The 22,864-nt window shown below is 43.4% G+C and overlaps 1 long non-coding RNA gene across 1 annotated transcript; it reads right to left on the reverse strand.

Annotated features, from left to right (window-relative positions):
• Positions 1 to 1,158: 1,158 nt before the first annotated feature.
• On the reverse strand, positions 1,159 to 22,460 carry LOC125485310. Its single transcript, XR_007264029.1, has 3 exons — positions 22,375 to 22,460; positions 8,978 to 9,080; positions 1,159 to 1,449 (listed from the first exon to the last, which is right to left on the reverse strand). It is a non-coding gene; the product is annotated as an uncharacterized LOC125485310 (long non-coding RNA).
• Positions 22,461 to 22,864: the final 404 nt, after the last annotated feature.

Here is a 22,864-nt window from a genome sequence, read left to right on the forward strand (position 1 = left end):
CCTCTCAGCCAGAGAGTGGTGAATCCATGGAATTCACTGCCACAGAAGGCTGTGGAGGCCAGGTCACTGAGTACATTTAAGACTGAGATAGATAGGTTCTTGATTATCAAGGGAATCAAGGGTTATGGGGAGAAAGCGGGAGAATGGGGTTGAGGAACTTATCAGCCATGATTGAATGGCGAAGCAGACTCGATGGGCCGAATGACCTAATTTCTGCTCCTATGTCTTATGGTCTTACGTTGCAGTAACAAGCAGAGTGGCAAGGCGATGTAACATGGGCTAGCACATACTTAGAGGGCAAAGTGTGACGTATATGCAATACATTATACTGAAGAGCACTGTGTTGAAAGCAAGGAGACAGTAAATGGCTATTCTTCACTGATGTAAGGGTGATGCTGTATCCAATTTTGTGCAACATAACTTTGCTCATTGTATCTAGTTGATGATTCTCGCTCTATCTAAATTACAATGACTGCACTTCATCAGTTGTAAAGATCTTCCAGATATTCTGCAGTTGTCAAAGGCTCTGTATTATTGCACACTCTCCTTAAGAGGAGATGAGAGGGTGAAGTCAGCACAGGCAAGCAGGTAACTGGACAATGCAACATTCTTTTTGCAAATTCACACAAGGCATAAGCAAATAGGAATAGCGTGGTCAAAAAGCTTTGGACAAATCTTTTTTGTTATTCGACAAATGTACAAAATGTTGTTAGAGAATCACAGAATTGTCACTGCGCAGGTGGTGGTCATTCGGCCCATCAATTCTATGACGTAGTAGCAAACTCCTGCCTTTTTCTCTATATCTCTACACACCATTTCTATTTAAATAACCATCCAATACCCTCTTGAATGATGCTGCCACACTTAAAGGCGGTGCGTTCCATACTCACTGCGTGAAAAGGTTTTTTCTCACATCACCCCTTCTTTCCACATCATTTTAGAGTCTATGCACTCCTATTCGTGTCCTTTGTACAAGCAGAAACAGCTTCTTCCCATCTACTCTATCCAGCCTGCTCATGATTGACAACCTCTCTCAAATCTCCTCCCAGCTTTCTTCTCTCTGAGGGGAACACACCCAAAGGAGAGTGCAATCAAACTTACTTTATTGTGGGCTTTTGCTTTATTCTGTTTGTTTAAAATAAAAATGTCTTTGTGGAGCACTTGTTGAAAATGGCAGTGTCCTCCAAACAGATCAAGGGAACTTTCCAACGTGCAGTATGTCCAGCTATATTTCTCACAACAGCAGCTCATGTCAGACAGACTTTATTGACTGGCACGACTTCTAAAATGTTTTGAGGTTTTGAATGATGCTCTACAAATCTGAGCTTTTCCATCTTCTTATTGTCAGAAAGATGGTTGAAGTGAAACAAAATCCGAAGAACTGTGGATTCTGGAAATCCGAAACAGAAACAGAAATGTGCTGAAGATACTCAACAGGTCTGGCATCATCTGTGGAGAGAAATCAGAGTTAATGTTTCAGGTCCAGTGATGGTGGATCAGTGGTTAGCACTGCTGCCTCACAGCCCCAGGTTCAATTCCAGCTTTGGGCGACTGTCTGTGTGGAGTTTGCACATTCTCACCGTGTCTGTGTGGGCTTCCTCCGGGTGCTCCAGTTTCCTCCCACGCTCCAAAGATGTGCAGGCTAGGTGGATTGGCCATGTTAAATTGTCCTGTAGTGACCAAGAATGTGTAGATTAAGTGGATCAGCCATGGGAAAAATGCAGGGTTACAGGGAAAGGGTAGGCACCTGGGAGGATGCTGTTCAGAGGGGCAGTGTGGACTCAATGGGCCAAATGGCTTCTTTCCACCCTGTAGGGATCCTATAACCCTTCCTCAGAACTGAAATGGTTGAAATGAAACAGGTTTAAATGAACAAAAAAAAAAAAATCACTGGCCTAAGATAGATTTGAGGGACGGGCAAAAGGCCATTCTGCCCATCAAGCTGATTTCCAGAAGGGAGGTGAGAGTGACTGACAATGACACCAAGGTACACTTGACCAAGAGTGGCATCGCGGAGCCCTACCAAAAGTGGAGGCAATTTGGAATAAAGGGGAAAAATGTTCACTGGTTGGGGTCCTATCTGGCATGAAGGAAGACGGTTATGGTTGTTGGAGGTCAGTCATCTCTGCATGAGTTCCTCAGGGTAGTGGCCTCAGCCCAACCATTTTCAGCTGCTTCACAATGAACTTCCCTCCGTTAGAAGTGGGGATGTTGCCAATGATGGCACAGTGCTCAGCATCATTCACCACTCCTCAGATGCCGAAACAGTCCACATTCAAATGCAACAAGATCTGGCCAACATCCAGGCTTGGGCTGACAAGTGGCAAGTAACATTCATGACGTACAGTGCCAGGCAATGGTCATCTCCAACAAAAGAGAGAATCTAACCACTGCCCCTTGACATTTGTTGAATCTCCCGCTGTCAACATTGACCAGAAATTAAACTGGACTAGCCATCTAAGTACTGTGACTATAACAGCAGGTCTGAGGTTGGGAACGTTGCAATCAGTAACTCACCTCCTGACTCTCCAAAGCCTGCCCACCATCTACAAGGCACAAATCAGGAGTGTGATGGAATGCTCCCAACTTATCCTGGATAGGTGCAGCTCCAACAATACTCAAGAAAATTTTTCTGAAGAAGGGTCCTGACCCAAAACATCAGCTTTCCTGCTCCTCTGATGCTGCTTGGCCTGCTGTGTTCATCCAGCTCTACACCTTGTTATCTCAGATTCTCCAGCATTGGCAGTTCCGACTGTCTCTCACTCAAGAAACTTGACACCATCCAGGACACTGCAGCCGTTTGACTGGCACTACATCCACGCCCTTCATCACCAATGTTCATTGGAAGCAATGTGTATTATCTACAAGATGCACTGCAGAAATTCACCAAGGCTCCTTCAGCTCCACCTTCCAAACAACAACCACTTCCAACTTGAAGGACAAGGGCAGCAGATACATGGGAACACCACCACCACCTACAAATTCCCTTCCAAGCCACTCACCGTCCTGACTTGGAAAGATATCGCCATCCCTCCACCGTTGCTGAGTCAAAATCCTGAAACTCCCTCATTAATGGCATTGCGGGGCTACATGCAGCATATATAGTTCAAGAAGAGCTCACTACCACCTTCTCAAGGGCAACTAGGGATAAACAATAAATGTTGGCCCAGCCAGCAATGCCCACATCCTGAGACTGAATAAAAAAAGCAACTATGTGTGAAATAAAGTTGTGTTTCAGAAGACACTAATGTTATCAATGTAAGCAACAGGGTTTAATTTTAACTCTGGTGTGTTATGATTGAGTTAAATCTTGGCTAGAGTGTATGTATTGTAAATATCTGGCAAAATATCTATATTCTGTATTGCAGTATCTAAATTCAAACTGAAATTTGTGTTTATAAATGACAGCTTCATACACATTTTTTGATTATATTTGGACTACGTGGAGTTTTTTAATTCATTCACACAATGCGGTATTGTTGGCTGGGTCACATTTCTTGGCCATCCCTAATTTCCCTGGAGAGCTTGATGGTGAGTTGCCTTCATAAACTGCTGCAGCCCCTGGGGTGTAGAGACGCTCTGGGCTGTTAGGAAGGGAACCCCTTTATTGTATAGAACAGAAGAAAAGTTCAAAACAAAAATCTTCAGAACTGAAGTGTCGTTAGCGTTAACTCTGCTTTCTCTCTCTACAGATGCTACCAGACTGCAGAGTTGCACCAGCAATTTCTGTTTTTGTCTCAGGTTTCCAGCATCCACAGTTCCTTGTTTTAAGAAAAGTTCGAATCCTAGTTGGTGATTTACCCTTTGATGCAGCAATATAGAAAGCAGTTTGTGTTTTTCTACATTGTCGTGCGGTCTGCCATAAATCTCTTGCCCCTCCACTTCATATTCTCCTTTAAGACCCTCTTTAAAACATATATCTAGAGCACGTTTTTAGGACAGCCCTCCTTATATCTCCTTCGGTAACTCAACGTCCATTTATTTCTGTGAAGGTAATGGTTCAGAAACATCAGTCCCAGGGACAGACTCCCTACCTAAATGCGCAATGAGAACCTTTTCACCACGTGGATCGTGGCTCAAGAGATGGAACGTAGGAATTGGAATAGGCCATTCAGCCCATCAAACCTGCTCCACCATTCAGTACGATCGTAGCTGAATGTACATATCAATATCTTTCATTCACTTCATCCTCTCAGATTTCTGATAACCAGTGGAGGACAGGGCTATCAATCTCTAACTTAAAACATACTTAAAGACTGAGCTTCCACCAATATCTGTGGTAGAGAATTCCAGAAGTTCACAACCTTCCTGAGTAAAAACTTCATATTTTGGATCTAAAGGGGCTTTGCCTTATTTTGTAAATTGGCCTCCCCAATGAGGGGAAACATCTTCCTTGCACCTGCTCTGTCTATTTATCTAAGTGTCTTGTATTTTTCAAATGAGATGACCTATAGAATACAGGCTCAGTCTGTGCAATCTCCCAGCCTCAGAACAAATCTGGTAAAACTGCATCCTCTATGGCAATGATACCTTTCCTGAGATAAGGAGACCAAAACTGCACAAAGCGATCCAAGTTTGGTCTAACTTATCTCCAATACAATTGAATATTCCTGCACTCTTCTGATAAAGACCAACTTTCCATTAGCCTTCCTAATAGCTCACTGCACTTGTATGTTAGACTTCAGTGACTTATCAATAAAGATACCCAAGCCCTCTGTGCATCTACACTTTCCAACCTTTTCCCATTTAAGAAATACTCAGCACGTTGGTTTCTCCTACCAAAGTGGATAACTCACATCTTTCCCCACATTGTGTTAAGATGGCACTGTGCCACCCCAAGGACATTTGGGAATAGACAATAAATACCGTCCATGCCAGCAATGCCCACAGCCAATGGAGAAAGAATACTCTGTCCTTGTATACGAAAGCAGACATTTCCTTTCGAATAAATTGCTGGAAATACTCAGCCGGTCAGGCAAAATTTGTGGAGAAAGTAAGTGTTAGCTCATATATACTCTTCAGAACTGTCCCTTAAAAGGAGACACATTTGAAAAATGTTAACTCTGTTTCTGTCTCCATAGTTGCTGCCAGTTTTGCTGAGTATTGGCAACACTTTGTTTTTATTCCAGATACTTGGCATCCTCTGTATTTAACTTTTATTACCCAATTCATTTGTGTTTTCACTCTACTAAACCATAAAAGAATTAATTTATTAAGAATTGGACAAAGAATGGTTCAGTCTTAAAGGCTGTTAAATCCCAATCACAATTTTCAATTCATTACTGCAGTGAACAGTCCAGACCTTTCATATCTTCAGAAGAAAAAAACTAATTAATAACGTTTCCTGCTGATGCAAATCTCACCCACTTTGGGAGAAAATAATAGGAGAAAGTAATTATTTTTGAAGCTTTAATTGTCTGACAATTAATTCACACCAGATACATTTTGAGGCGAGGTTGTAGAAGAGAGATAATGATCATTAATTTTAAGGTCATTTTTATGCATATCTTCCACAGCATTACAATGGCCTTGGTGAATTAAAGTTTTAAAATTCTGATGAGGCCAAAGTTGCATATTACAAAATTTCAAAATGAAAACTTTGGCTGACAGGGTGCTCTTCTGCAATACGCACTCCTGGCAGGCAACAAAGGAACAACATGAGACAAATTTCCCCCATCCCAATCAGATACCTTGTGTGAAATGCTCCCCCTGTAAACTTTGTGCTTTAATCCAGATAACCAAGTGGTGACGGGTAGAACTGGAGCCAATCTATCCACACTTATCAGCTTTTATTTACAGAGATACAAACTACATACAAACACCTCCGAACCCAATCAGCGCAGTTTCAGTCAGCTCTGTGGTGTGAAGCACAAGTGATTTCCCCACTTAGTGCACACTATTAAAAATGTACAAATAGCAGCAATAACAGTCTCTGGACAGGTTGATTAGAAAATCTCTAGCAAGAATTGTGGTGCAGTGGTAGTGTCGCTACCTCTGGACTGAGAGACCCACGTTCAAGTCCCACTGCTGCAGAGGAATGTCATTATATCTCTGAACAGGTTAATTTGAAAAATAGATTAAACAATTTAAAAAAAAAAAAAAGTTATCAAGAATAACAGAGGGACTGTTGTGGCTCAGTGGTAATGTTCCAACCTCTGAGACAGAAATCCAGGGTTCAAATCCCACCTGCTCCAGCAGTGCATAATAACATCTCTTAATAGCTTGAACTTTCAAAAAAAAACAGAAATAATAACAAAGAATGTTTGGAAGCTCTCAGTAGGTTTGGCAGCATCTTTGGAGAGAGGAAATCCGAGCTGATATTTCAGGTTTGTGACCTCTCATTAGAACTGGGCAACGTTTGAAATGTGTTAGATTTTGGCAGAGAGTGTGATAAGGACAAAAGGAAAGTCTGCAATAGAGTGAAAGGCAGGAGATAAACCTCAAGGGCCAGAGTGAACAGAGACAGGGAAAGAAGAGAAACAAGAGATGTGCCTAAAGCAGGTGTGCAGCAGAAAGGTGTAACAAAATTAATAAGTAACAGTCGGTCGAATTTAATTAAAAGTTGGCAGTTGCTTAAATAAAGATTTGTTTTATTTTCAATTGGATTGAAGATGATTGCCATTTGTCAGTTCACATACACTGTCAGGATAGATGTGGTACCTACAACTGTGAGAGGATTGCCTGTCGACATGTCCAAGTCACCAAGACTTCCGGGATTACCGATTGTGATTGATTGTATTCCTGGAGGATTCGTCACCCAATGTGCCCCTAGCACCAGACAGTGGTTGGCCAACACACCCACCCTTGTGGCACACTGCCTTTTGACACCAATTGGAAAGCAAGATGACTCATTACCCAATTCAAAGATGCTCAAATATCAGTCAAACAGCTTTTTCTCCCCCCGCCCAACCTCCCCAATTCCAATATCTGGTCAACAGAAATGTTCAAAGAAAAATGACAAAAAAATGTCAGTCTTTTTAAATATCCCTGTGACTTTTTTTCAGGGTTTTACGTAGCAATGTTCCCCGGAGGTGGATTTTAGATTCTTGGAGATTCCAGGCTAATCCCGTTGGGTTAACAACCCAACTGGTTTGGGTGACCTACAGGGAACAGAGTGGGAAGAAATGGGTCTTTTAACGAGGGGCAGGCAGTCATTAGAGGGGGTCTTCAGGGTTCAGGGCTTGGGTCATAGCTATTCATAATATATATATATATATATAAATGACAAGGATGAGAGAACCAAATACAACATTTCCAAGTTTGATGACTACAAAACCTGGTAGGATTGAGAATTGTGAGGAGGATGCAAGGAGGCTTCAAGGTGATTTAGACAAGTTGAGTGAGTGAGCAAACACATGGCAGATGCAGTACAGCATCGCCAAATGTGAAAATATATGCTTCAGTGCAACACACAAAGGAAAAGTATTATTTAAATGGTGATATATTGGGAAGTGTGGATGTACAAAGGGATCCGGGAGTCCTTATACACTAGTTAATGAAAATGGACAGGCAGATGCAGCAAGTTGTTAGGAAGGCCAATGATACATTGGCTTGCGTTGCAAGAGCATTTGAAGTAAACATGTCTTACTGAATTCCTACAGTGTGAAAGCAGGCCATTCTTCCCATCAACACCACACCAACCCTCTGAAGAGCATCCCACCCAGACCCACCCACCACCCCATCCCTGTAACCCTGCATTTCCAATGACTAATCCAAAAGGCCTTGGTGAAACCACACCTGGAGTATTGCACAATCTCCCTACCCAAGAACAGATATACTTACCATACAGGAGTGCAGTGGACATTCATGAGGCTAATACCAGGACTGGATGCAGGGATGATATTTTCCCTGGTTGAGGAGTCTAGAACTTGAGAACTCGGTCTTGGGTAGGATTGAAAATGAGGAGACTCAGAGGGTGGTCAATCTGTGGAATTCTCTACCACAGACAGCTGTGGAGGCCAAATCATTGAATATATTTAAGTAACACATTGATGCCTTTAATATCAAAATTTTATCAATGAGTGTGGGGAGAAAGGGAGAATAAGAGATAGAAGATTGGCCATGAATGGTGGAGCAGCCTTGAAGGGCTGAATGGCCGACTCCTGTTCCTAGTTTCTACACTCACCGAGTTCCCCACTGAGCCTAAACAGTTAGTCAAGTTGAAATGTCAATGTCCAATCAATTAAAAGACCCACTGAACTGCTTGTCTCTTGCTTGTCAGCCTTTCCCAGATGTTATCTCAAGCTAAATGTTCTACGTAGCAGAGAGAACGTCAAAGTTCCTCAGAGTTCCCACGCAAGAGTCTATCATGAGCAGAAAAGCCAAGTGTTTACTGAGTTACATGCTGCACCTTCGATTCATTGCCTCATTACAACACTTTAAAAAGGGGAGAGTGTTTATGTTGCAGTTTCAAGGGGGGAAGCATTACTGTGATGAAATACTGGAGAATGTGATCATTCTGTTAAAATTGGACCCAAAATATTTGAGGATTGCACAGAATTCTCAGGGAACCAGCACAGTAGCACTTCTAACTATTAAAAATTCTGCTACTCAAAGGCTTTCTCCACCTTTTCCTTTCGCTTTCAAATCAATAAATCCAGCTCAGGTTCAACTCCATCAATAAACATAAGGCGCAGGAGGCTTTAAATCCTTGAACAAATAATTCCAAGCAATGAGGGTATGAATGGAAATGCAGTTTTAGACAGCTGAAATGTGTTTGCACTGCAGAAGAGGAATGTTTAGGTTCACCTTTCCTTTTAATAAATATTTCATTCAAGCTTCCTCTGGCTACGAACCAGCAGTCTACTACTGAATAGCAAGTGCGAGGCAATGCAAGCCCCATCAACCCTCAGTCATAGAGAAATACAGCATGGAAACAGACCTTTCAGCCCAACTCGTCCAAAGTTTCCCCGAAATAAATTAGTCCCGTTTGCCTACATTTGGCCCGTATCCCTCTAAACATTTCCTATTCATGTACCTGTCCAAATATGATTGACTCCAACTCCAGGAGGTGATGAGTTCTGTGTGAAGTCTTGTTAACACAGGGGCCAAATCCTGAGCTGACTCTTTGGAACAAACATCTGTTAAACAAAGGTTTAAGGTGTTCAAAGCCAAGGCAGAGAGCTGGAGATAAGATACAGATCAATTGTGATCTAACTGAGTAACAGTCTGACAGGACTGTATGGCATCCCCCTGTCCCTCTGATGTCCACCAAGGTTTGAGTACTCAACTGCACGCCATCTTAGAGCGCTTTTTTTAAAAAAATTGTCACCTTCATTTGTTTCTTGCCAAACAAGTAAGCCTTAAGTGGAGGAATTTTCACACCCCAGAATATTTACTCCAATGAGGTGAATTGAGTTGCTGTGGAAGCTGTGTTGAGCATTAAACCCAGCAAGGATGAGTGGGTCAAAAAGGTAAATAAGAATGATCTTTCTATGCAGGAACACACATAAATAGATCTCGTCCCTCCCGTTTGTACCTCACATTTTATACAAAGCCATCTTTTAGGCATCATATATTATACGTGTATGTTTTTCATTTGATTTGTTCACCTTGTACCTTTTCCTGTCCTCCCACAAACTCTGCCCCACTACCACCCCCACACCATTATGGGCGGTCTTCTTGTGAACCTCTCCTGGACTCCTCCAAGGCCAACACATCTTTCCTTGGATATAGGGCCCAAAACCGCTCACAATATTTGAAATGGGTCTGACCAGAGCCTTACCCAGCCTCAGAAGTACATCCCCACTCTTGTATTCTCGCCATCTTGAAAAGAATGCTAACATTGCATTAAAGCTAGGTGAGCCAACCTCCCGATAGACCTTTTTTTTTTCTTTATTCACTGGCGTCACTGGCCAGGCATCATTTATTGCCCATTGCTGTGGGTCTGGAGTCACATATAGGCCAGACCAGGTAAGGATGGCAGTTTCCTTCCCTAAAGGACATTAGTGAACCAGTTGGGTTTTTTTCCCCCAACAATCGGCAATGGATTCATGGCCATCACCAGATTATTAATTCCAGATATTTTATTGAAATCAAATTCCACCATCTGCTGTGGCAGGATTCAAACCCCGGTCCTCAGAACATTATCTGGGTCTCTGGATTAACAGTCCAGCAATAATACCACTAGGCCATCGCCTCCCCTCTGAGAACTTAACATCAAAGCTTTAGCCTCCCATCAGGAAACTGAATCTTTTGCCTCCCTCCCAACAATTCACCCTTAAAAACCATGTGTAGGCCTGGAAGATTCTGTCTATTATCTATGTCTCTGTGAGGACCCTGTCAGCATTTAAAAAACAGGTGACCCCATCTCTCTCTCTCTCTTTCGGAGAGGAAGCAGCTCCAGCCCATTCAGTTTTTCAGAATGAATCAGAATATATAACTTAAAAATTACTTTAAAAACATAAATAATAATTTATTTAAAGCTTAGGCTGCCATAACCAAAAGATAATCATTTCTTGACGTTGCTGTCTGCAGTATGGTGTCAGTGTAGCACCGTTTAAAAATATTCCCCCAAGCACTTTGCATCCAAGTTTAAAGAAAGGGTTGAGTCAGGCACTTGGCTCAAAGCCTCTAATGAAAACATACATACATAACTTTTGCTGAATGAAGCAAACCCGTAATTTAATATGCAGCCAGGCTTGTGTCTCTGCCATATAAATAGTGTAATTTAGACTACACAGTTGCCTATTGATGGGGTGCTGGTGAGTGTGTACAATGTGGCTGCTTCATGTGTGGATTTTCTTTCTGTATCTTACATAAAATGAGCCCTGCAAGAGTTTTGTAACCATTCCCTTCCACTTACTGCACTAAAATCTTCATTTCCAGACAACATGCTGAATGTATCTACAAATCAGTAAGGTCCATGCATAGTTCAGTCTACTCCTGACCCTTCAATTTCTATCATGCAAAAGTACCCATTACAGTACATTTCTATTCTATTCTATTCACTGCCTTGTTTCTTACTGATGAAAGCTTTTGGAATATAATATTTAATTAAGATATTTTTCTTTACTGCTATTGACCATGAGTACACTTTAGGCAGAGTTTTTAAAACTTAGATTGTGCTCAAATTTGTGTTAGTTTTCAGATTGTTGTTTGCTTAATGCTGGACTTTTTACTTCTCTATTATTCTAAGAAACGTAAACGAAGAAGTTATACCTAGGAACCTTGTGCCTAAGATGGTGTCATAAGCAGTCACTTATACATTTTTCACTCATTTGAGTATGTGACAATAAAGCTAATTCTAATGTGAAACATTCCAGGTATCAGTGCAGCCCAGCAGCAATTTTGAATACATTTTCAGGAAATATTTAGATTAAAATGATTTTTTTGACATATTTAAGAGTGGTGTCTCATGTTAAGGATAATAGCCTAATAATCAGTGCTTGACTAGGATAAATTACCACCTTGAGTTAGTTCAAAGAGTAAAGCATATTGTAAAAGCCATGGAGCAGTCATTACAGCAAGCTAACTGATTTCCACATGTTGCAGTTTGCACACCCATGGAAGATTAATGAGCAGGCAGAGTCACAACATTGTATACACAAAGCACACAGCGTCCTTAAAGACAAGGTATACATGCAACAGTAATATCCTGCAGCTTCATTAATACCATAATCAAGTAAATATCAGCTGTGTTTTAGTGGATAGCACCGTTACCTCTGAGTCAGGTGTACGTTAAAGTTGTATTGCAGAGATCAAGGTGCGAAGATTCAATCTGAGACCCCAGTGTAATAAAGGAGGGCTGTGCTAACACTGTTGCTGTCTTTTGTATGAGAGGCCCTGCCTGTCCCCTTAGTTGGATCCAGGGATCATTTTGAAGGTCAGGGAAATGATCCCATGTGGCTTGGCCAATTTTTATCCTAAATCCAACATTACTGAAGATGGACATTATCTGATCAAATGACTGTTGGTGGGACCTTACTGTGTGCAAATTGGCTCTGTTTCCTACACTAAAACAACAACCGCACTTCAAAGGTATTTCATGGGCTGTAATGTACTTTGGGATGTCTTGATGTTGTGAACAGTTCTATATAAATCAAAGTTTCAATTTATTTTATTTACACCTAAAAATTTCCTTGTCACAAACAATGATTGCTTTTAATAAGAAAATGTTGTCCACTACATTCCAATATCCTAATTTTACTGAACTGAAAATGAAATCAACAGAAAAGATATCAAATCTTTCACTATTTACACTGGCATTACAGTTGTCAGTTGCTTAATAAATTTGATATTTACGAGTTTATAAAATGGGTCTATTAATCCTCTGAGAGGACCTTTCATTTTAAGAGCCTCACTGAAGGCCCATAAATGGATTCACTTGGTGAAATTAATACAAATGGGATATGGGCCAGTTTGATCAGAGAAGCCAATTTCTGGTGTGGTGTGTATAAACCATCAGAAGGATTTGCAGAAATTTGATATACACTGCATGTAACCTGCACTTGAAATGTTCCATTCTTTCCTGGGGGACTGTGTAATTTTGGTGAAACCAGCTCACGCTCATGGAGGTTACAGACCACTACTTTTACCACTGGTTCTGCCCCACTGCCCCCCTCTCCATCACTTCAGTACCTTCAGTTCGTTGTCCGTGATGGGATCCACCTTGCCTTTTGCCACCCACTGCCTTGGACAATCAATCTCTCTCATTTGTTCACAGGATGTAGGTACTGTTAGCTAGGCCAGCATTTATTGCCCATCCCTAATTGCCCAGTGGGCAGTTTAAAGTCAACCGCATTGCTGTGGATCTGGAGGCCAGACCGGGTAAGGGCACAGCAGATTTCCTTCCCTAAAGGATAATTGTGAACCAGGTGGATTTTTTTTTATTTAACGGTTGACAGCAGTTTCGCTGTCAACATTAGACTCTTAATTCCAGATTTTTATTGAATTCACATTCCATAATTTGCCATAAATTCAAAGAATCCCTACAGTAGAGAAAGAAGCCAGTTGGCTCAGGGGAGTTCATACCGATCCACCGAAGAGCACCCGACCCAGGCCCAGGCCCCCATCCTAACCCCACAACCCAGGTTAGCACGGCCAATCCACCTAGCCTGCACACCTTTGGACTGTGGGAGGAAACCCACACAGATAGGGGGAAGGATGTGCAAACTGCACACAGACAGTTGCCTGAGGGTGGAATCATCTGTGTTCCTGGTGCTGTAAGGCAGCGATGCTAACCACTGAGCCACCATAGATCATTGATCATAGAATCCCTACAGTGTGGAAACAGGCCATTCGGCCCAACAGGTCCACACCACCCCTCCGAAGAGCATCCCACCCAGACCCATTCCCCTAACCCTGCATTTCCCATGTCTAACAACACCTAACCTAAACATCCCTGGGCACTACAGGCAATTTAGCATGGCCACCCACCTAGCCTGCACATCTTTGAACAGTGGGATACGAACCCAAACCCCAGGCCCTTACCCCACCCCCAGAACATTAGATGACTCTCTAGGTTTAGATTAATAGTTTAGCCATCGTCTCCCCTTGTAATGATATCCTAGCGTTGCTCCCACGGTCAGTCTTATGCTGTGTCAATCTCACCTATGATCCTGGAAACAGTGTGTTTGGGAAAAATGCCACCAGCTGGGGGTGGGGAGGTAGAGAGGAAATTAGATTTGCAATTCATTAAAAAATTAATACACTTGGTGATTCCAAGTAAGTCTCTTACAACTATAGGGCCAAATGTTGCTGAAGATTTCTACAGAGCGGTTTGAAAATGTCCAGTCGGCAAAACTTGAGAATTGACAGAACATTATATTTCGATGCAAAGTCAGGAGTTTGTAATGTAGCCAACGAACAAACATGATTTTAATATTAAAAGCACTTACAAAGTGGGAAATGGAGCACAAGCCAGATGGTGAATTATGAAGGTAGACACAAAACTTTCTCTTCAGCGTTTGTTTGTTTCCAGGCATTATTAGGTCCCAGCAATCTTTTACAGATTTTTTTAAATCAACCTGATTGGATACACCTCTAGCATAGCTGGGACACGAACCTCCTGGCTCAGATGTGGGGACACTACCAATGCAGCACCAGGGCTGAAATAAATCCGATTAGAAGTTACAGATCCGTACAGGTAGACTCAATTGCCTTAATCACTCGACCTTGATAGAAGGTAGCCATGATGTGGAGGAGCCTGTGTTGGACTGGGGTGGACAAATTCAGAAGTCACACAACACCAGGTTATAGTCCAACAGGTTTATTTGGAATCACACACGCTTTCGGAGCATTGCCCCTTCGTCAGGTGCAGTGAGAGAGCAGAGCACACAGACACAGAGTTTATAGGCAGGGAAATCCTAAAGATCATACAAATGGTGTGAGTGGAGTGTCAGGAAATATGTCTCTGCAGGTGACCAAGAATGTTAGACGGTGAGTAAAGTGTTTATAAAGTCAATGTCAGTGCTGTGCTCTCATGATAATCAGGCAGAGCCATAGGAATGTACAAAAGGTGACATCTCCAGCCCGACTCTGAATTGTAGATGTGAGGTTTTGTTCATAATCTGTCTCACTTTTAACCTGGAAACAGGCTGGTTTTATTCCGAAAGCTGAAATTTATAAGATGCCGCACTGACTGTGACTACAAATTGTGGTTTTTTTCAACAAAATAGAATGTATCCGCAAATAAACAAACATCTTGGATGAAATGATTCACCCCATAGATTTATGTGTGACAGAGAGCTAAGTGAGACAGCGTGCGTGCGTGAGAGCATGCGAGAGAGCGAGCGTGAGAGACAGAGTGTCTGTGTGCTTGTGTAAGAGAGTGTGTGTACGTGAAAGAGTGTGTGTGCGTGCACATGTAAATGTGCGAGTGTGCAAGCTCGTGTGTATGTGTGCGCGCATGAGAGAGCGCGCGTGCACGTGAGAGAGTGCCTGTGTGACAGAGAGAGTGAGAGAATGCAAGAGAGAATACGAGGGAGAGCGCAAGCGGAAGCGTGAGTGTGAGAATGTGAATGTGCGTGCGTGTGTGACAGAGCATGAGAGTACGAGAGAGAGAGAGTGTCTATGTGAGTGTGCTTGTGTGAGACAGCATGCTTGCGTGTGTGAGAGACAGCGTGTGTGTGTGCTCACGCATGCGTGAGAGACAGAGAGAGGGCCGGTGTGTGACAGAGTGTAATAAGTAATTCAAAACTGTATAAACTAATTAAGGTAGAGAGATCATAACAATTTATCCAGGTGATGGTGACAAAACAGGAAAGTTAAGATTTTACAGATACAGAACAGTATGGTGGGGTCACCTGTAGTGCGACATGAACCCAAGATCACGGTTGAGGCCGTCTTCCTGGGTACAAAACTTGGTTATCAGCCTCTGCTTGAGATTCTGTGTTGTTGTGCATCTCAAAGTCCGCGTTGGAGGATGCTTACCCGAAGATCGGAGGCTGAATGCCCGTGCTGACTGAAGTGTTCCCCAACAGGAAGGGAACATTCGTGTCTGGTGATTGTTCTGCAGTGTCCATTCATCCGTTGTCATAATACCTGCATGCACTCTCTCTCAAGCAACCCCTACCCCAACCCCCCAACCCCCTCCCCTCCCACACACACACACACATATTGTACTCACAATGTGGCATCTTACAAATTCCAGCTATCAAAGTAAAACCAGCCTGATTCCAGGTTAAAATTCAGACAGATTCTGAACAAAATCTCACATCTACAATTCAGAGTCGGACTGGAGATGTCACCTTTTGTACAATCCTATGGCTCTGCCTGATTATCACGAGAGCACAGCACTAACATTGACTTTATAAACACTTTATTCACCATCTAACACTCTTGGCCACCTGCACAGACTTATCATCTGACTCTGCACTCACACCATCTATATGATCTTTTGTGTCTCTCTGCCCTTGACCTCTCTGCCTGTAAACTCTGTGTCTGTGTGCCTTGCTCTCTCACTGCACCTGATGAAAGGGCAGTGCTCTGAAAGCTTGTGTGATTCCAAATAAACCTGATGTTGGGTGACTTCTGACCTGGATAAAAGGACTAAATCTCTCTGATACTCTGTTGAAGTTGAAATCAATTGAACTAAGATTAACCAAATTGACCCAAATCAGCATCATCCTTAAAGGGGCACTGCAACAAAGCCAAAGCCCCATAGGAAACTTACAAATTAGAATGAAATTTGGGAGGCTGATACCGCACCTCAGCACCATGTACCCACTGGCTGTGGAAATAGTCTCTCACTATAAGTGCTCCATGTAAACAATGCCATTTCCTGTCTATTTTAACAATACAATGCATATACCATTAGCACAGCGAGTCGAGTTAAAATCCATTAATTTATAGGCAAAGACTTTGAAAGAAAGAACTTGCAATTCAATAACACCTTACACTGCCCCAGAATGTCACAGGGTAACTCACAGCCAATACAGTACTGTGCATGTCACCATCATCATATAGGAAATTCAACGACAAGTTTGCGAACAGCCAGACCCTACATAAGGCAACGTGCTAATGAACAGCTAATCTGTTTGGGTGAGGTTGCTTGAAGGATAAGTATTTGCCAGGACCCCAGGGAAAATTTCCCTGTCCTTCTTTGGAAGGATCAAGTCCATGTCAGATATGATGATTAGTATGAAGAAAGGATGAAATAATGGTTTGTATTCTGGTTAAGGGGTGTGAACTATCCTGTTGTGTAAGTGCTCTAGGATCCTGGAGGAAATTTGTAATGATGTCCCAGAACCTCTCTCCACGTGGCATAAATAGTATAGTGTGGGTGGAATTAGATATAACAAAAATGGAAGACCGATAGAGTTCAAAGATTAGTCTCTTAACTACATATTCTGGTATACCTCAGAGGGTGGTGACGGCCTAGTGGTATTGTCACTAGATTACTAATCCAGAAACCCTCAGCCAACATTCTGGGGACCTGGGTTCAAATCCTGCCATGCCAGATGGTGGAATTTGAATTCAATTAAGAATTTACTGATGACCATGAAATCATTGTCAATTGTCAGGATAAATGCATTTGGCTCACTCATGTCCTTCAGGTAAGTAAACCCGCAATCCTCATCTGGTCAGGCCCACATGTGACTTCCAGACCACTGGTTGACTCTTTACCACCCTCTGAAATGGCCTTGCAAGCCACTCAGTTGCTACAAAGTCTCAACCAAGAAATGAAACCAAACAGACCACCTGGCATTGAACTAGGCACCGGAAATGAGAACGGCAAAAACAGCCCTGCCAACCTTGCAAAGTCCTCCTCACTAATATCTGGCGGCTAGTGCCAAAGTTGGGAGATCTGTCTCACAAATCAGTCAAGCAACAGGCTGACATTGTCAGTAAGGTATGATTATGTCCCAGACACCATCATCACCAGCAGGACAGACCCAGCAGAGGTGGTGGCGTTATGCTACACAGTCCTCAACATTGACACTGGACTCCATGAAGTCTCATGGCTTCAGGTTAAACATGGGAAAGGAAACCTCCTGCTGATTGCCACGTACCGTCCTCCCTCAGCTGATGAATCAGAACTCCTCCATGTTGAACAACACTTGGAGGAAGGTCTGAGGATGTAAAGGGCACAAAATGTACTCTGGGTGGGGGATTTCAATGTCCACCACCTACAGTGGCTCAGCAGCTGTAGTACTGATCAAGCTGGTCAGGTCCTAAATCACATAGCTGCTAGACTGGGTCTGTATCAGGTGGTGAGGGAATGAACAAGAGGGAAAAACATACTTAACCTCATCCTTAACAATCTGCCAGCTGCAGGTACATCTGTCCATGACAGTTTTGGTGACAGTGACCATCACACAATCCTTGTGGAGACAAAGTTCCACCTTCACATTGAGAATAACCTCCATCATGTTGTGTGGCACTACTTCCGTGCTAAATGGGGACAGACTTTGAACAGATCTAGCAACTCAAGAGTGGGCATCCATGAGGCGTTGTGGGCCATCAACAGCAGCAGAATTGTACTCCAGCACAATCTGTAACCTCATGGCCCGGCATTTCCCCACTAAACCATTACCATCAAGCCGGGGACCAACCCTGAGTCAAAGGAGAGTGCAGGAGGGCATGCCAGGAGCAGTACCAGGCATACCTGAAATTGAGGTGTGAACATGCTAAAGCTACCAAATAGGACTACTTGCACGCCCAATAGCATAAACAGCAGGTGATAGACAGAGCTAAGCGATCCCACAACCAATGGGTCAGATCTAAGCCCTGCGCTCCTGCCACATCCAGTCAAGAATGGTGGCGGACAATTAAACAACTCACTGGAGAAAGAGACTCCACAAATATCCCCATCCTCAATGATGGAAGAGCCTAGCACATCAGTGCAAAAGATAATGCTGAAGCACTCACAGCAAACTTCAGACAGAAGTGCCAAGTGGATGGTCCATCTCAGCCTCCTCCGGCCGTCCCAAGCATTATAAATACCAGTCTTCAGCCAATTCTATTTACTCCATGTGATATCAATAACTGGTTGGAGACACTGGATACTGCAAAGGCTATAGGCCTGGACAACATTCTGGCAATAGTACTGAAGACTTGTGCTCCAGAACTTGCCGCTCCCCTAGCCAAGCTGTTCCAGTACAGTTAAAACACTGGCTCCATCTGACAATGTGGAAAACTGCCCAGGTATGTTCTGTACACAAAAAGCAGGACAAATCCAACCTGGCCAATTACCAGTCTATCAGTCTACTCTCAATCATCAGTAAAGTGATGGAAGGTGTCATGTACAATGCTATCAAGCAGCACCTACACAGCAATAACCTGCTCAGTGACACCCAGTTTGAGTTCCGCCAGGGCCACACAGCTCCTGACCTCATTACAGCCTTGGTTCAAACATGGAAAAGTGAGATGAGTTTCAGCAGTGAGGAGAGAGTGACAGCCCTTGACATCAAGGCTACATTCAACCAATGTGTGGCATCAAGAAGCCCTAGCAAAACTGGAATCAATGGGCATTGAGGGCAAACTCTTTGCTTATTGGAGTCATACCTGGCACATAGGAAGATGGTTGTGATTGTTGGAGGTCAATCATCTCAGCTCCAGGACATCTCTGCAGGGGTTCCTTGGGGTAATGTCCTCGGCCCAACCACCTTCAGCTGCTTCATCAATGACCTTCCCTCCATCATAAGGTCAGAAGAGGGATGTTTGCTGCTGATCAAGCAATGTTAAGTACCATTTATGACTCCTCAGATACTGAAGCAGTCCAGTTGCAAGTGATATTCGCACCACACAAGCGCCAGGCTATGACCATAACCAACAAGAGACAATCTAACCACTGCACCTTGAGATTCATTGGTGTTACCATCAGTGAATTCCTCACGATCAACATCCTGGTGTTTACTATTGACCATAAACTCAACTAGACTTTTCACATAAACAGTGGCTACAACAGTAAGTCAGAGGCTAGGAATACTGCAACGAGGAAGTCACCTCCTGACTCCCTGAAGCCTGTTCACCATCTACAAGGCACAAGTCAGGAGTGTGATGGAATACTCCCCACTTGCCTGGAGGGATGCAGCCCCAACAACACTCAACAAGCTTGACACCATCCAGGACAAAGCAGCCCACTTGATTGGTACCATATCCACAAACATCCACTCTCTCCACCACTAACACACAGTGCTGTACCAGTATCTACAAGATGCACTGCTGAAATTTGGCAAAGCTCTTTGGACAGCACCTTCAGACCCCATGATCACTTCCATCTAGAAGGACAAGGACAGTAGATACATGGGAACATCACCCCCTGTAAGTTCCCCTTCAAGCCACTCACCTTTCCTAACTTGGAAATATTTCACCGTTCCCTCACTGTCGCTAGGTCAAAATCCTGGCATTCCCTCCCTGAGGGCATTGTGGGGTCTACCTACATGATGTGGACTGCAGCGGTTCAAGAAGGCAGCTCACCACCACCTTCTCAAGGGCAACTAGGGATGGGCAAGAAATGCTGGCCAGATCCCACAAGTGAATAAAAAGGATTATAATATTTAGTGATAACAAGGTGCAGAGCTGGATGAACACAGCAGGCCAAGCAGCATCAGAGGAGCAGGAAAGCTGACGTTTTGGGTCTGGACCCTTCTTCAGAAAAGGGGGAGGGGAAGGGGATTCTGAAATAAATAGAGAGAGTGGGGGAGGCGGATGGAAGATGGATAAAGGAGAAGATAGGTGGAGAGGAGACAGACAGGTCAAAGAGGCGGGGTTGGAGTCAGTAAAGGTGAGTGTAGGTGGCGAGTTGGGATGGGGATAGGTCAGTCCAGGGAGAACGGACAGGTCAAGGGGGCGGGGTGAGGCTGGTAGGTAGGAGGTGAGGGTGGGGCTGGGGCTTGAGGTGGGAGGAGGAGATCGGTGGGAGGAAGGACAGGTTAGGGAGGCGGGGACGAGCTGGGCTGGTTTTGGGATGTGGTCAGGGGAGGGGAGATTTTGAAGCTTGTGAAATCCACATTGATATCATTGGGCTGCAGGGTTCCCAAGCGAAATATGAGGTGCTGTTCCTGCAACCTTCGGGTGGCATCGTTGTGGCACTGGAGGAGGCCCAGGACAGACATGTCGTCGAAGGAGTGGGAGGGGGAGTTGAAGTCGTTCACAACTGGGAGGTGCAGTTGTTTGTCGCGAACCAAGTGTAGGTGTTCCACAAAGCGGTCTCCAAGCCGCCGCTTGGTTTCCTCGATGTAGAGGAGGCTACCACGGGAACAGCGGATGCAGTATACCACATTAGCAGATGTGCAAGTGAACATCTGCTTGATGTGGAAGGTTTTCTTGGGGCCTGGGATGGGGGTGAGGGGGGAGGTGTAGGGGCAGGTATAGCACTTCCTGCGGTTGCAGGGAAAAGTGCCGGGGGTGGTGGGGCTGGAGGGGAGTGTGGAGTGGACAAGGGAGTCACGGAGAGAGTATTTTAGTTAACAATATTTAGTTGTATCTGGTATTAAAGAAACCTAAGCCTAAAGACTGTTCTGGATCTTGCCTCCTCCTCAACCAGTGTGCGTTGAATTCAAACTCCTAGATGTGAGCATAAAACCACCACAACAGAAGATTCTGTTCTTGGCTAATTGCATCTTGTCTCAAATTTCTGTCATTGTTCAACTAGAAACATTAGTGAAAAGATTTCAGTGAAGAAAGAAATGCAAAAAATTGGCAGTATTAAAATTCTTTCGGTGGATTTGCAGTTTGCTTAAAAGCTTTTATACAAGTTTATTTTGTTCAATCATTAGAAAATGTGACTGTTCTATGTTATTAAGAGATCTAATTCGGAATACTGTAAAACAATACAGAAAATAACATAATATTGCATGACATCATGACCTTTATATTGTCCCAAGAGTAGATAAGCTGGTCAACTAATCAGGCTGGGAACCCGAGACAACAAGGTGCAGGGCTGGATGAACACAGCAGGCCAAGCAGCATCATAGGAGCAGAAAGGCTGACGTTTCGGGCCTAGACCTTTCATCAGAAAAGGGGGAGGGGAAGGGGGTTCTGAAATAAATAGGGAGAGAGTGGGAGGTGGATAGAAGAGGGATAGAGGAGAGGAAACAAACAGGTCGAAGAGGCGGGGATGGGGCCAGTAAAGGTGAGTGTAGATGGGGAGTTAGGAAGGGGATAGGTCAGTCCAGGGAGGACGGACAGGTCAAGGGGGCGGGATGAGGTTGCAGGGTGTTCAGGGGACTCAGAGAAATGAAGCTCCATGTCACTATTGTGAATAACTGCAGTGAAATTAATATAGGAACATTAAAAAGGGGAGGTGATAGCCTAATGGTATTATTGCTCGATTGTTAATCCAGAGACACAGGTAATGTTCTGGGATCAAATCCTGCCACGGTAGATGGTAGAAGATGAATTCAATTTAAAAAAAAATCTGAACCTAAAGGTCTAATGATGACCATGCATCTATTGTCGATTGTTGGAAAAACCTATGTGGTTCAGTAACGTCCTTTAGGGAATGAAATCTGCCAATGTTACGTGGTCTGTCCTCCATTAGCCTGCTCTTACGGGTAGCTCAGTGACCACCTCAGCCACACCCCCTCTAGATTACCAAACTATCTGCTCCATTAGAGAGGGCCCCCATAACGACCAAGGATTGCCAACCTGTTTGAACTCATTCCTGGTATTTCACCGCATGAACTCAACTGCTACCTCAACTGGGTCAAAGAGCCTTTTTATTCAGATAGCTTTATAACTAATAAACAAAAGTGTTCAACACAGAAGTAAAAAGGGACCTTTTTAACAATATGAGCTGTGTGGAGCTCACAGCCATTTCTGCAAGATTAACTTTCCATTCCTGCAGGATTGGCAACCCTAGCATAACCCCAACGACGGAGGTCAGGAAATCTAAATCTTTGAATCTCAAGACACTTCACACGGAAGGGCTACATCAAAATAATAAAGGCATTTCATGTAAATGCATTAAATATTTAATCCACTTACATTGCTAATATTGAAGAGGATTGCCTTGCAGCAACATGCTGATAATACCACACGAGGGATATCCACTGTGATAGGATGTATTCCAGAAAGTATCATCACATGACCTTCAATCCTCCAATGCCCTCAACTACCATTGGTCCATCCTCTTGCCTTCCCTCAGCCAATGAGATGCCAATGACAATTCACTACCCAATTGGATGATTCTCAACTTAAAATTATCCTTTTACTTATCTCCATTTTTAAAAATATAATTGATAAGCTGAAATGTTCAAAGAAGGTTTTTTTGTTAAAATGCAGACAATTCTTTAATGTGATGGTAATTTTTTTCCCTGGGTTTTTTGCTGGAAGATTACTCTTCAATTCCTGGACACTATGGACTGACTCCTGTATCACACTCATGTCAAAAGATGACTTGTTCAGAATATTAAAAGGGCTGTGAATCACTAGCCCCACTGAAGGTTAAATAAATAATGGTAATCTGTGAGGATGG

The sequence above is a fragment of the Rhincodon typus genome, chromosome 18 (genome assembly GCF_021869965.1).
Source record: "Rhincodon typus isolate 14 chromosome 18, sRhiTyp1.1, whole genome shotgun sequence".
Taxonomy (NCBI): Eukaryota; Metazoa; Chordata; class Chondrichthyes; order Orectolobiformes; family Rhincodontidae; genus Rhincodon; species Rhincodon typus.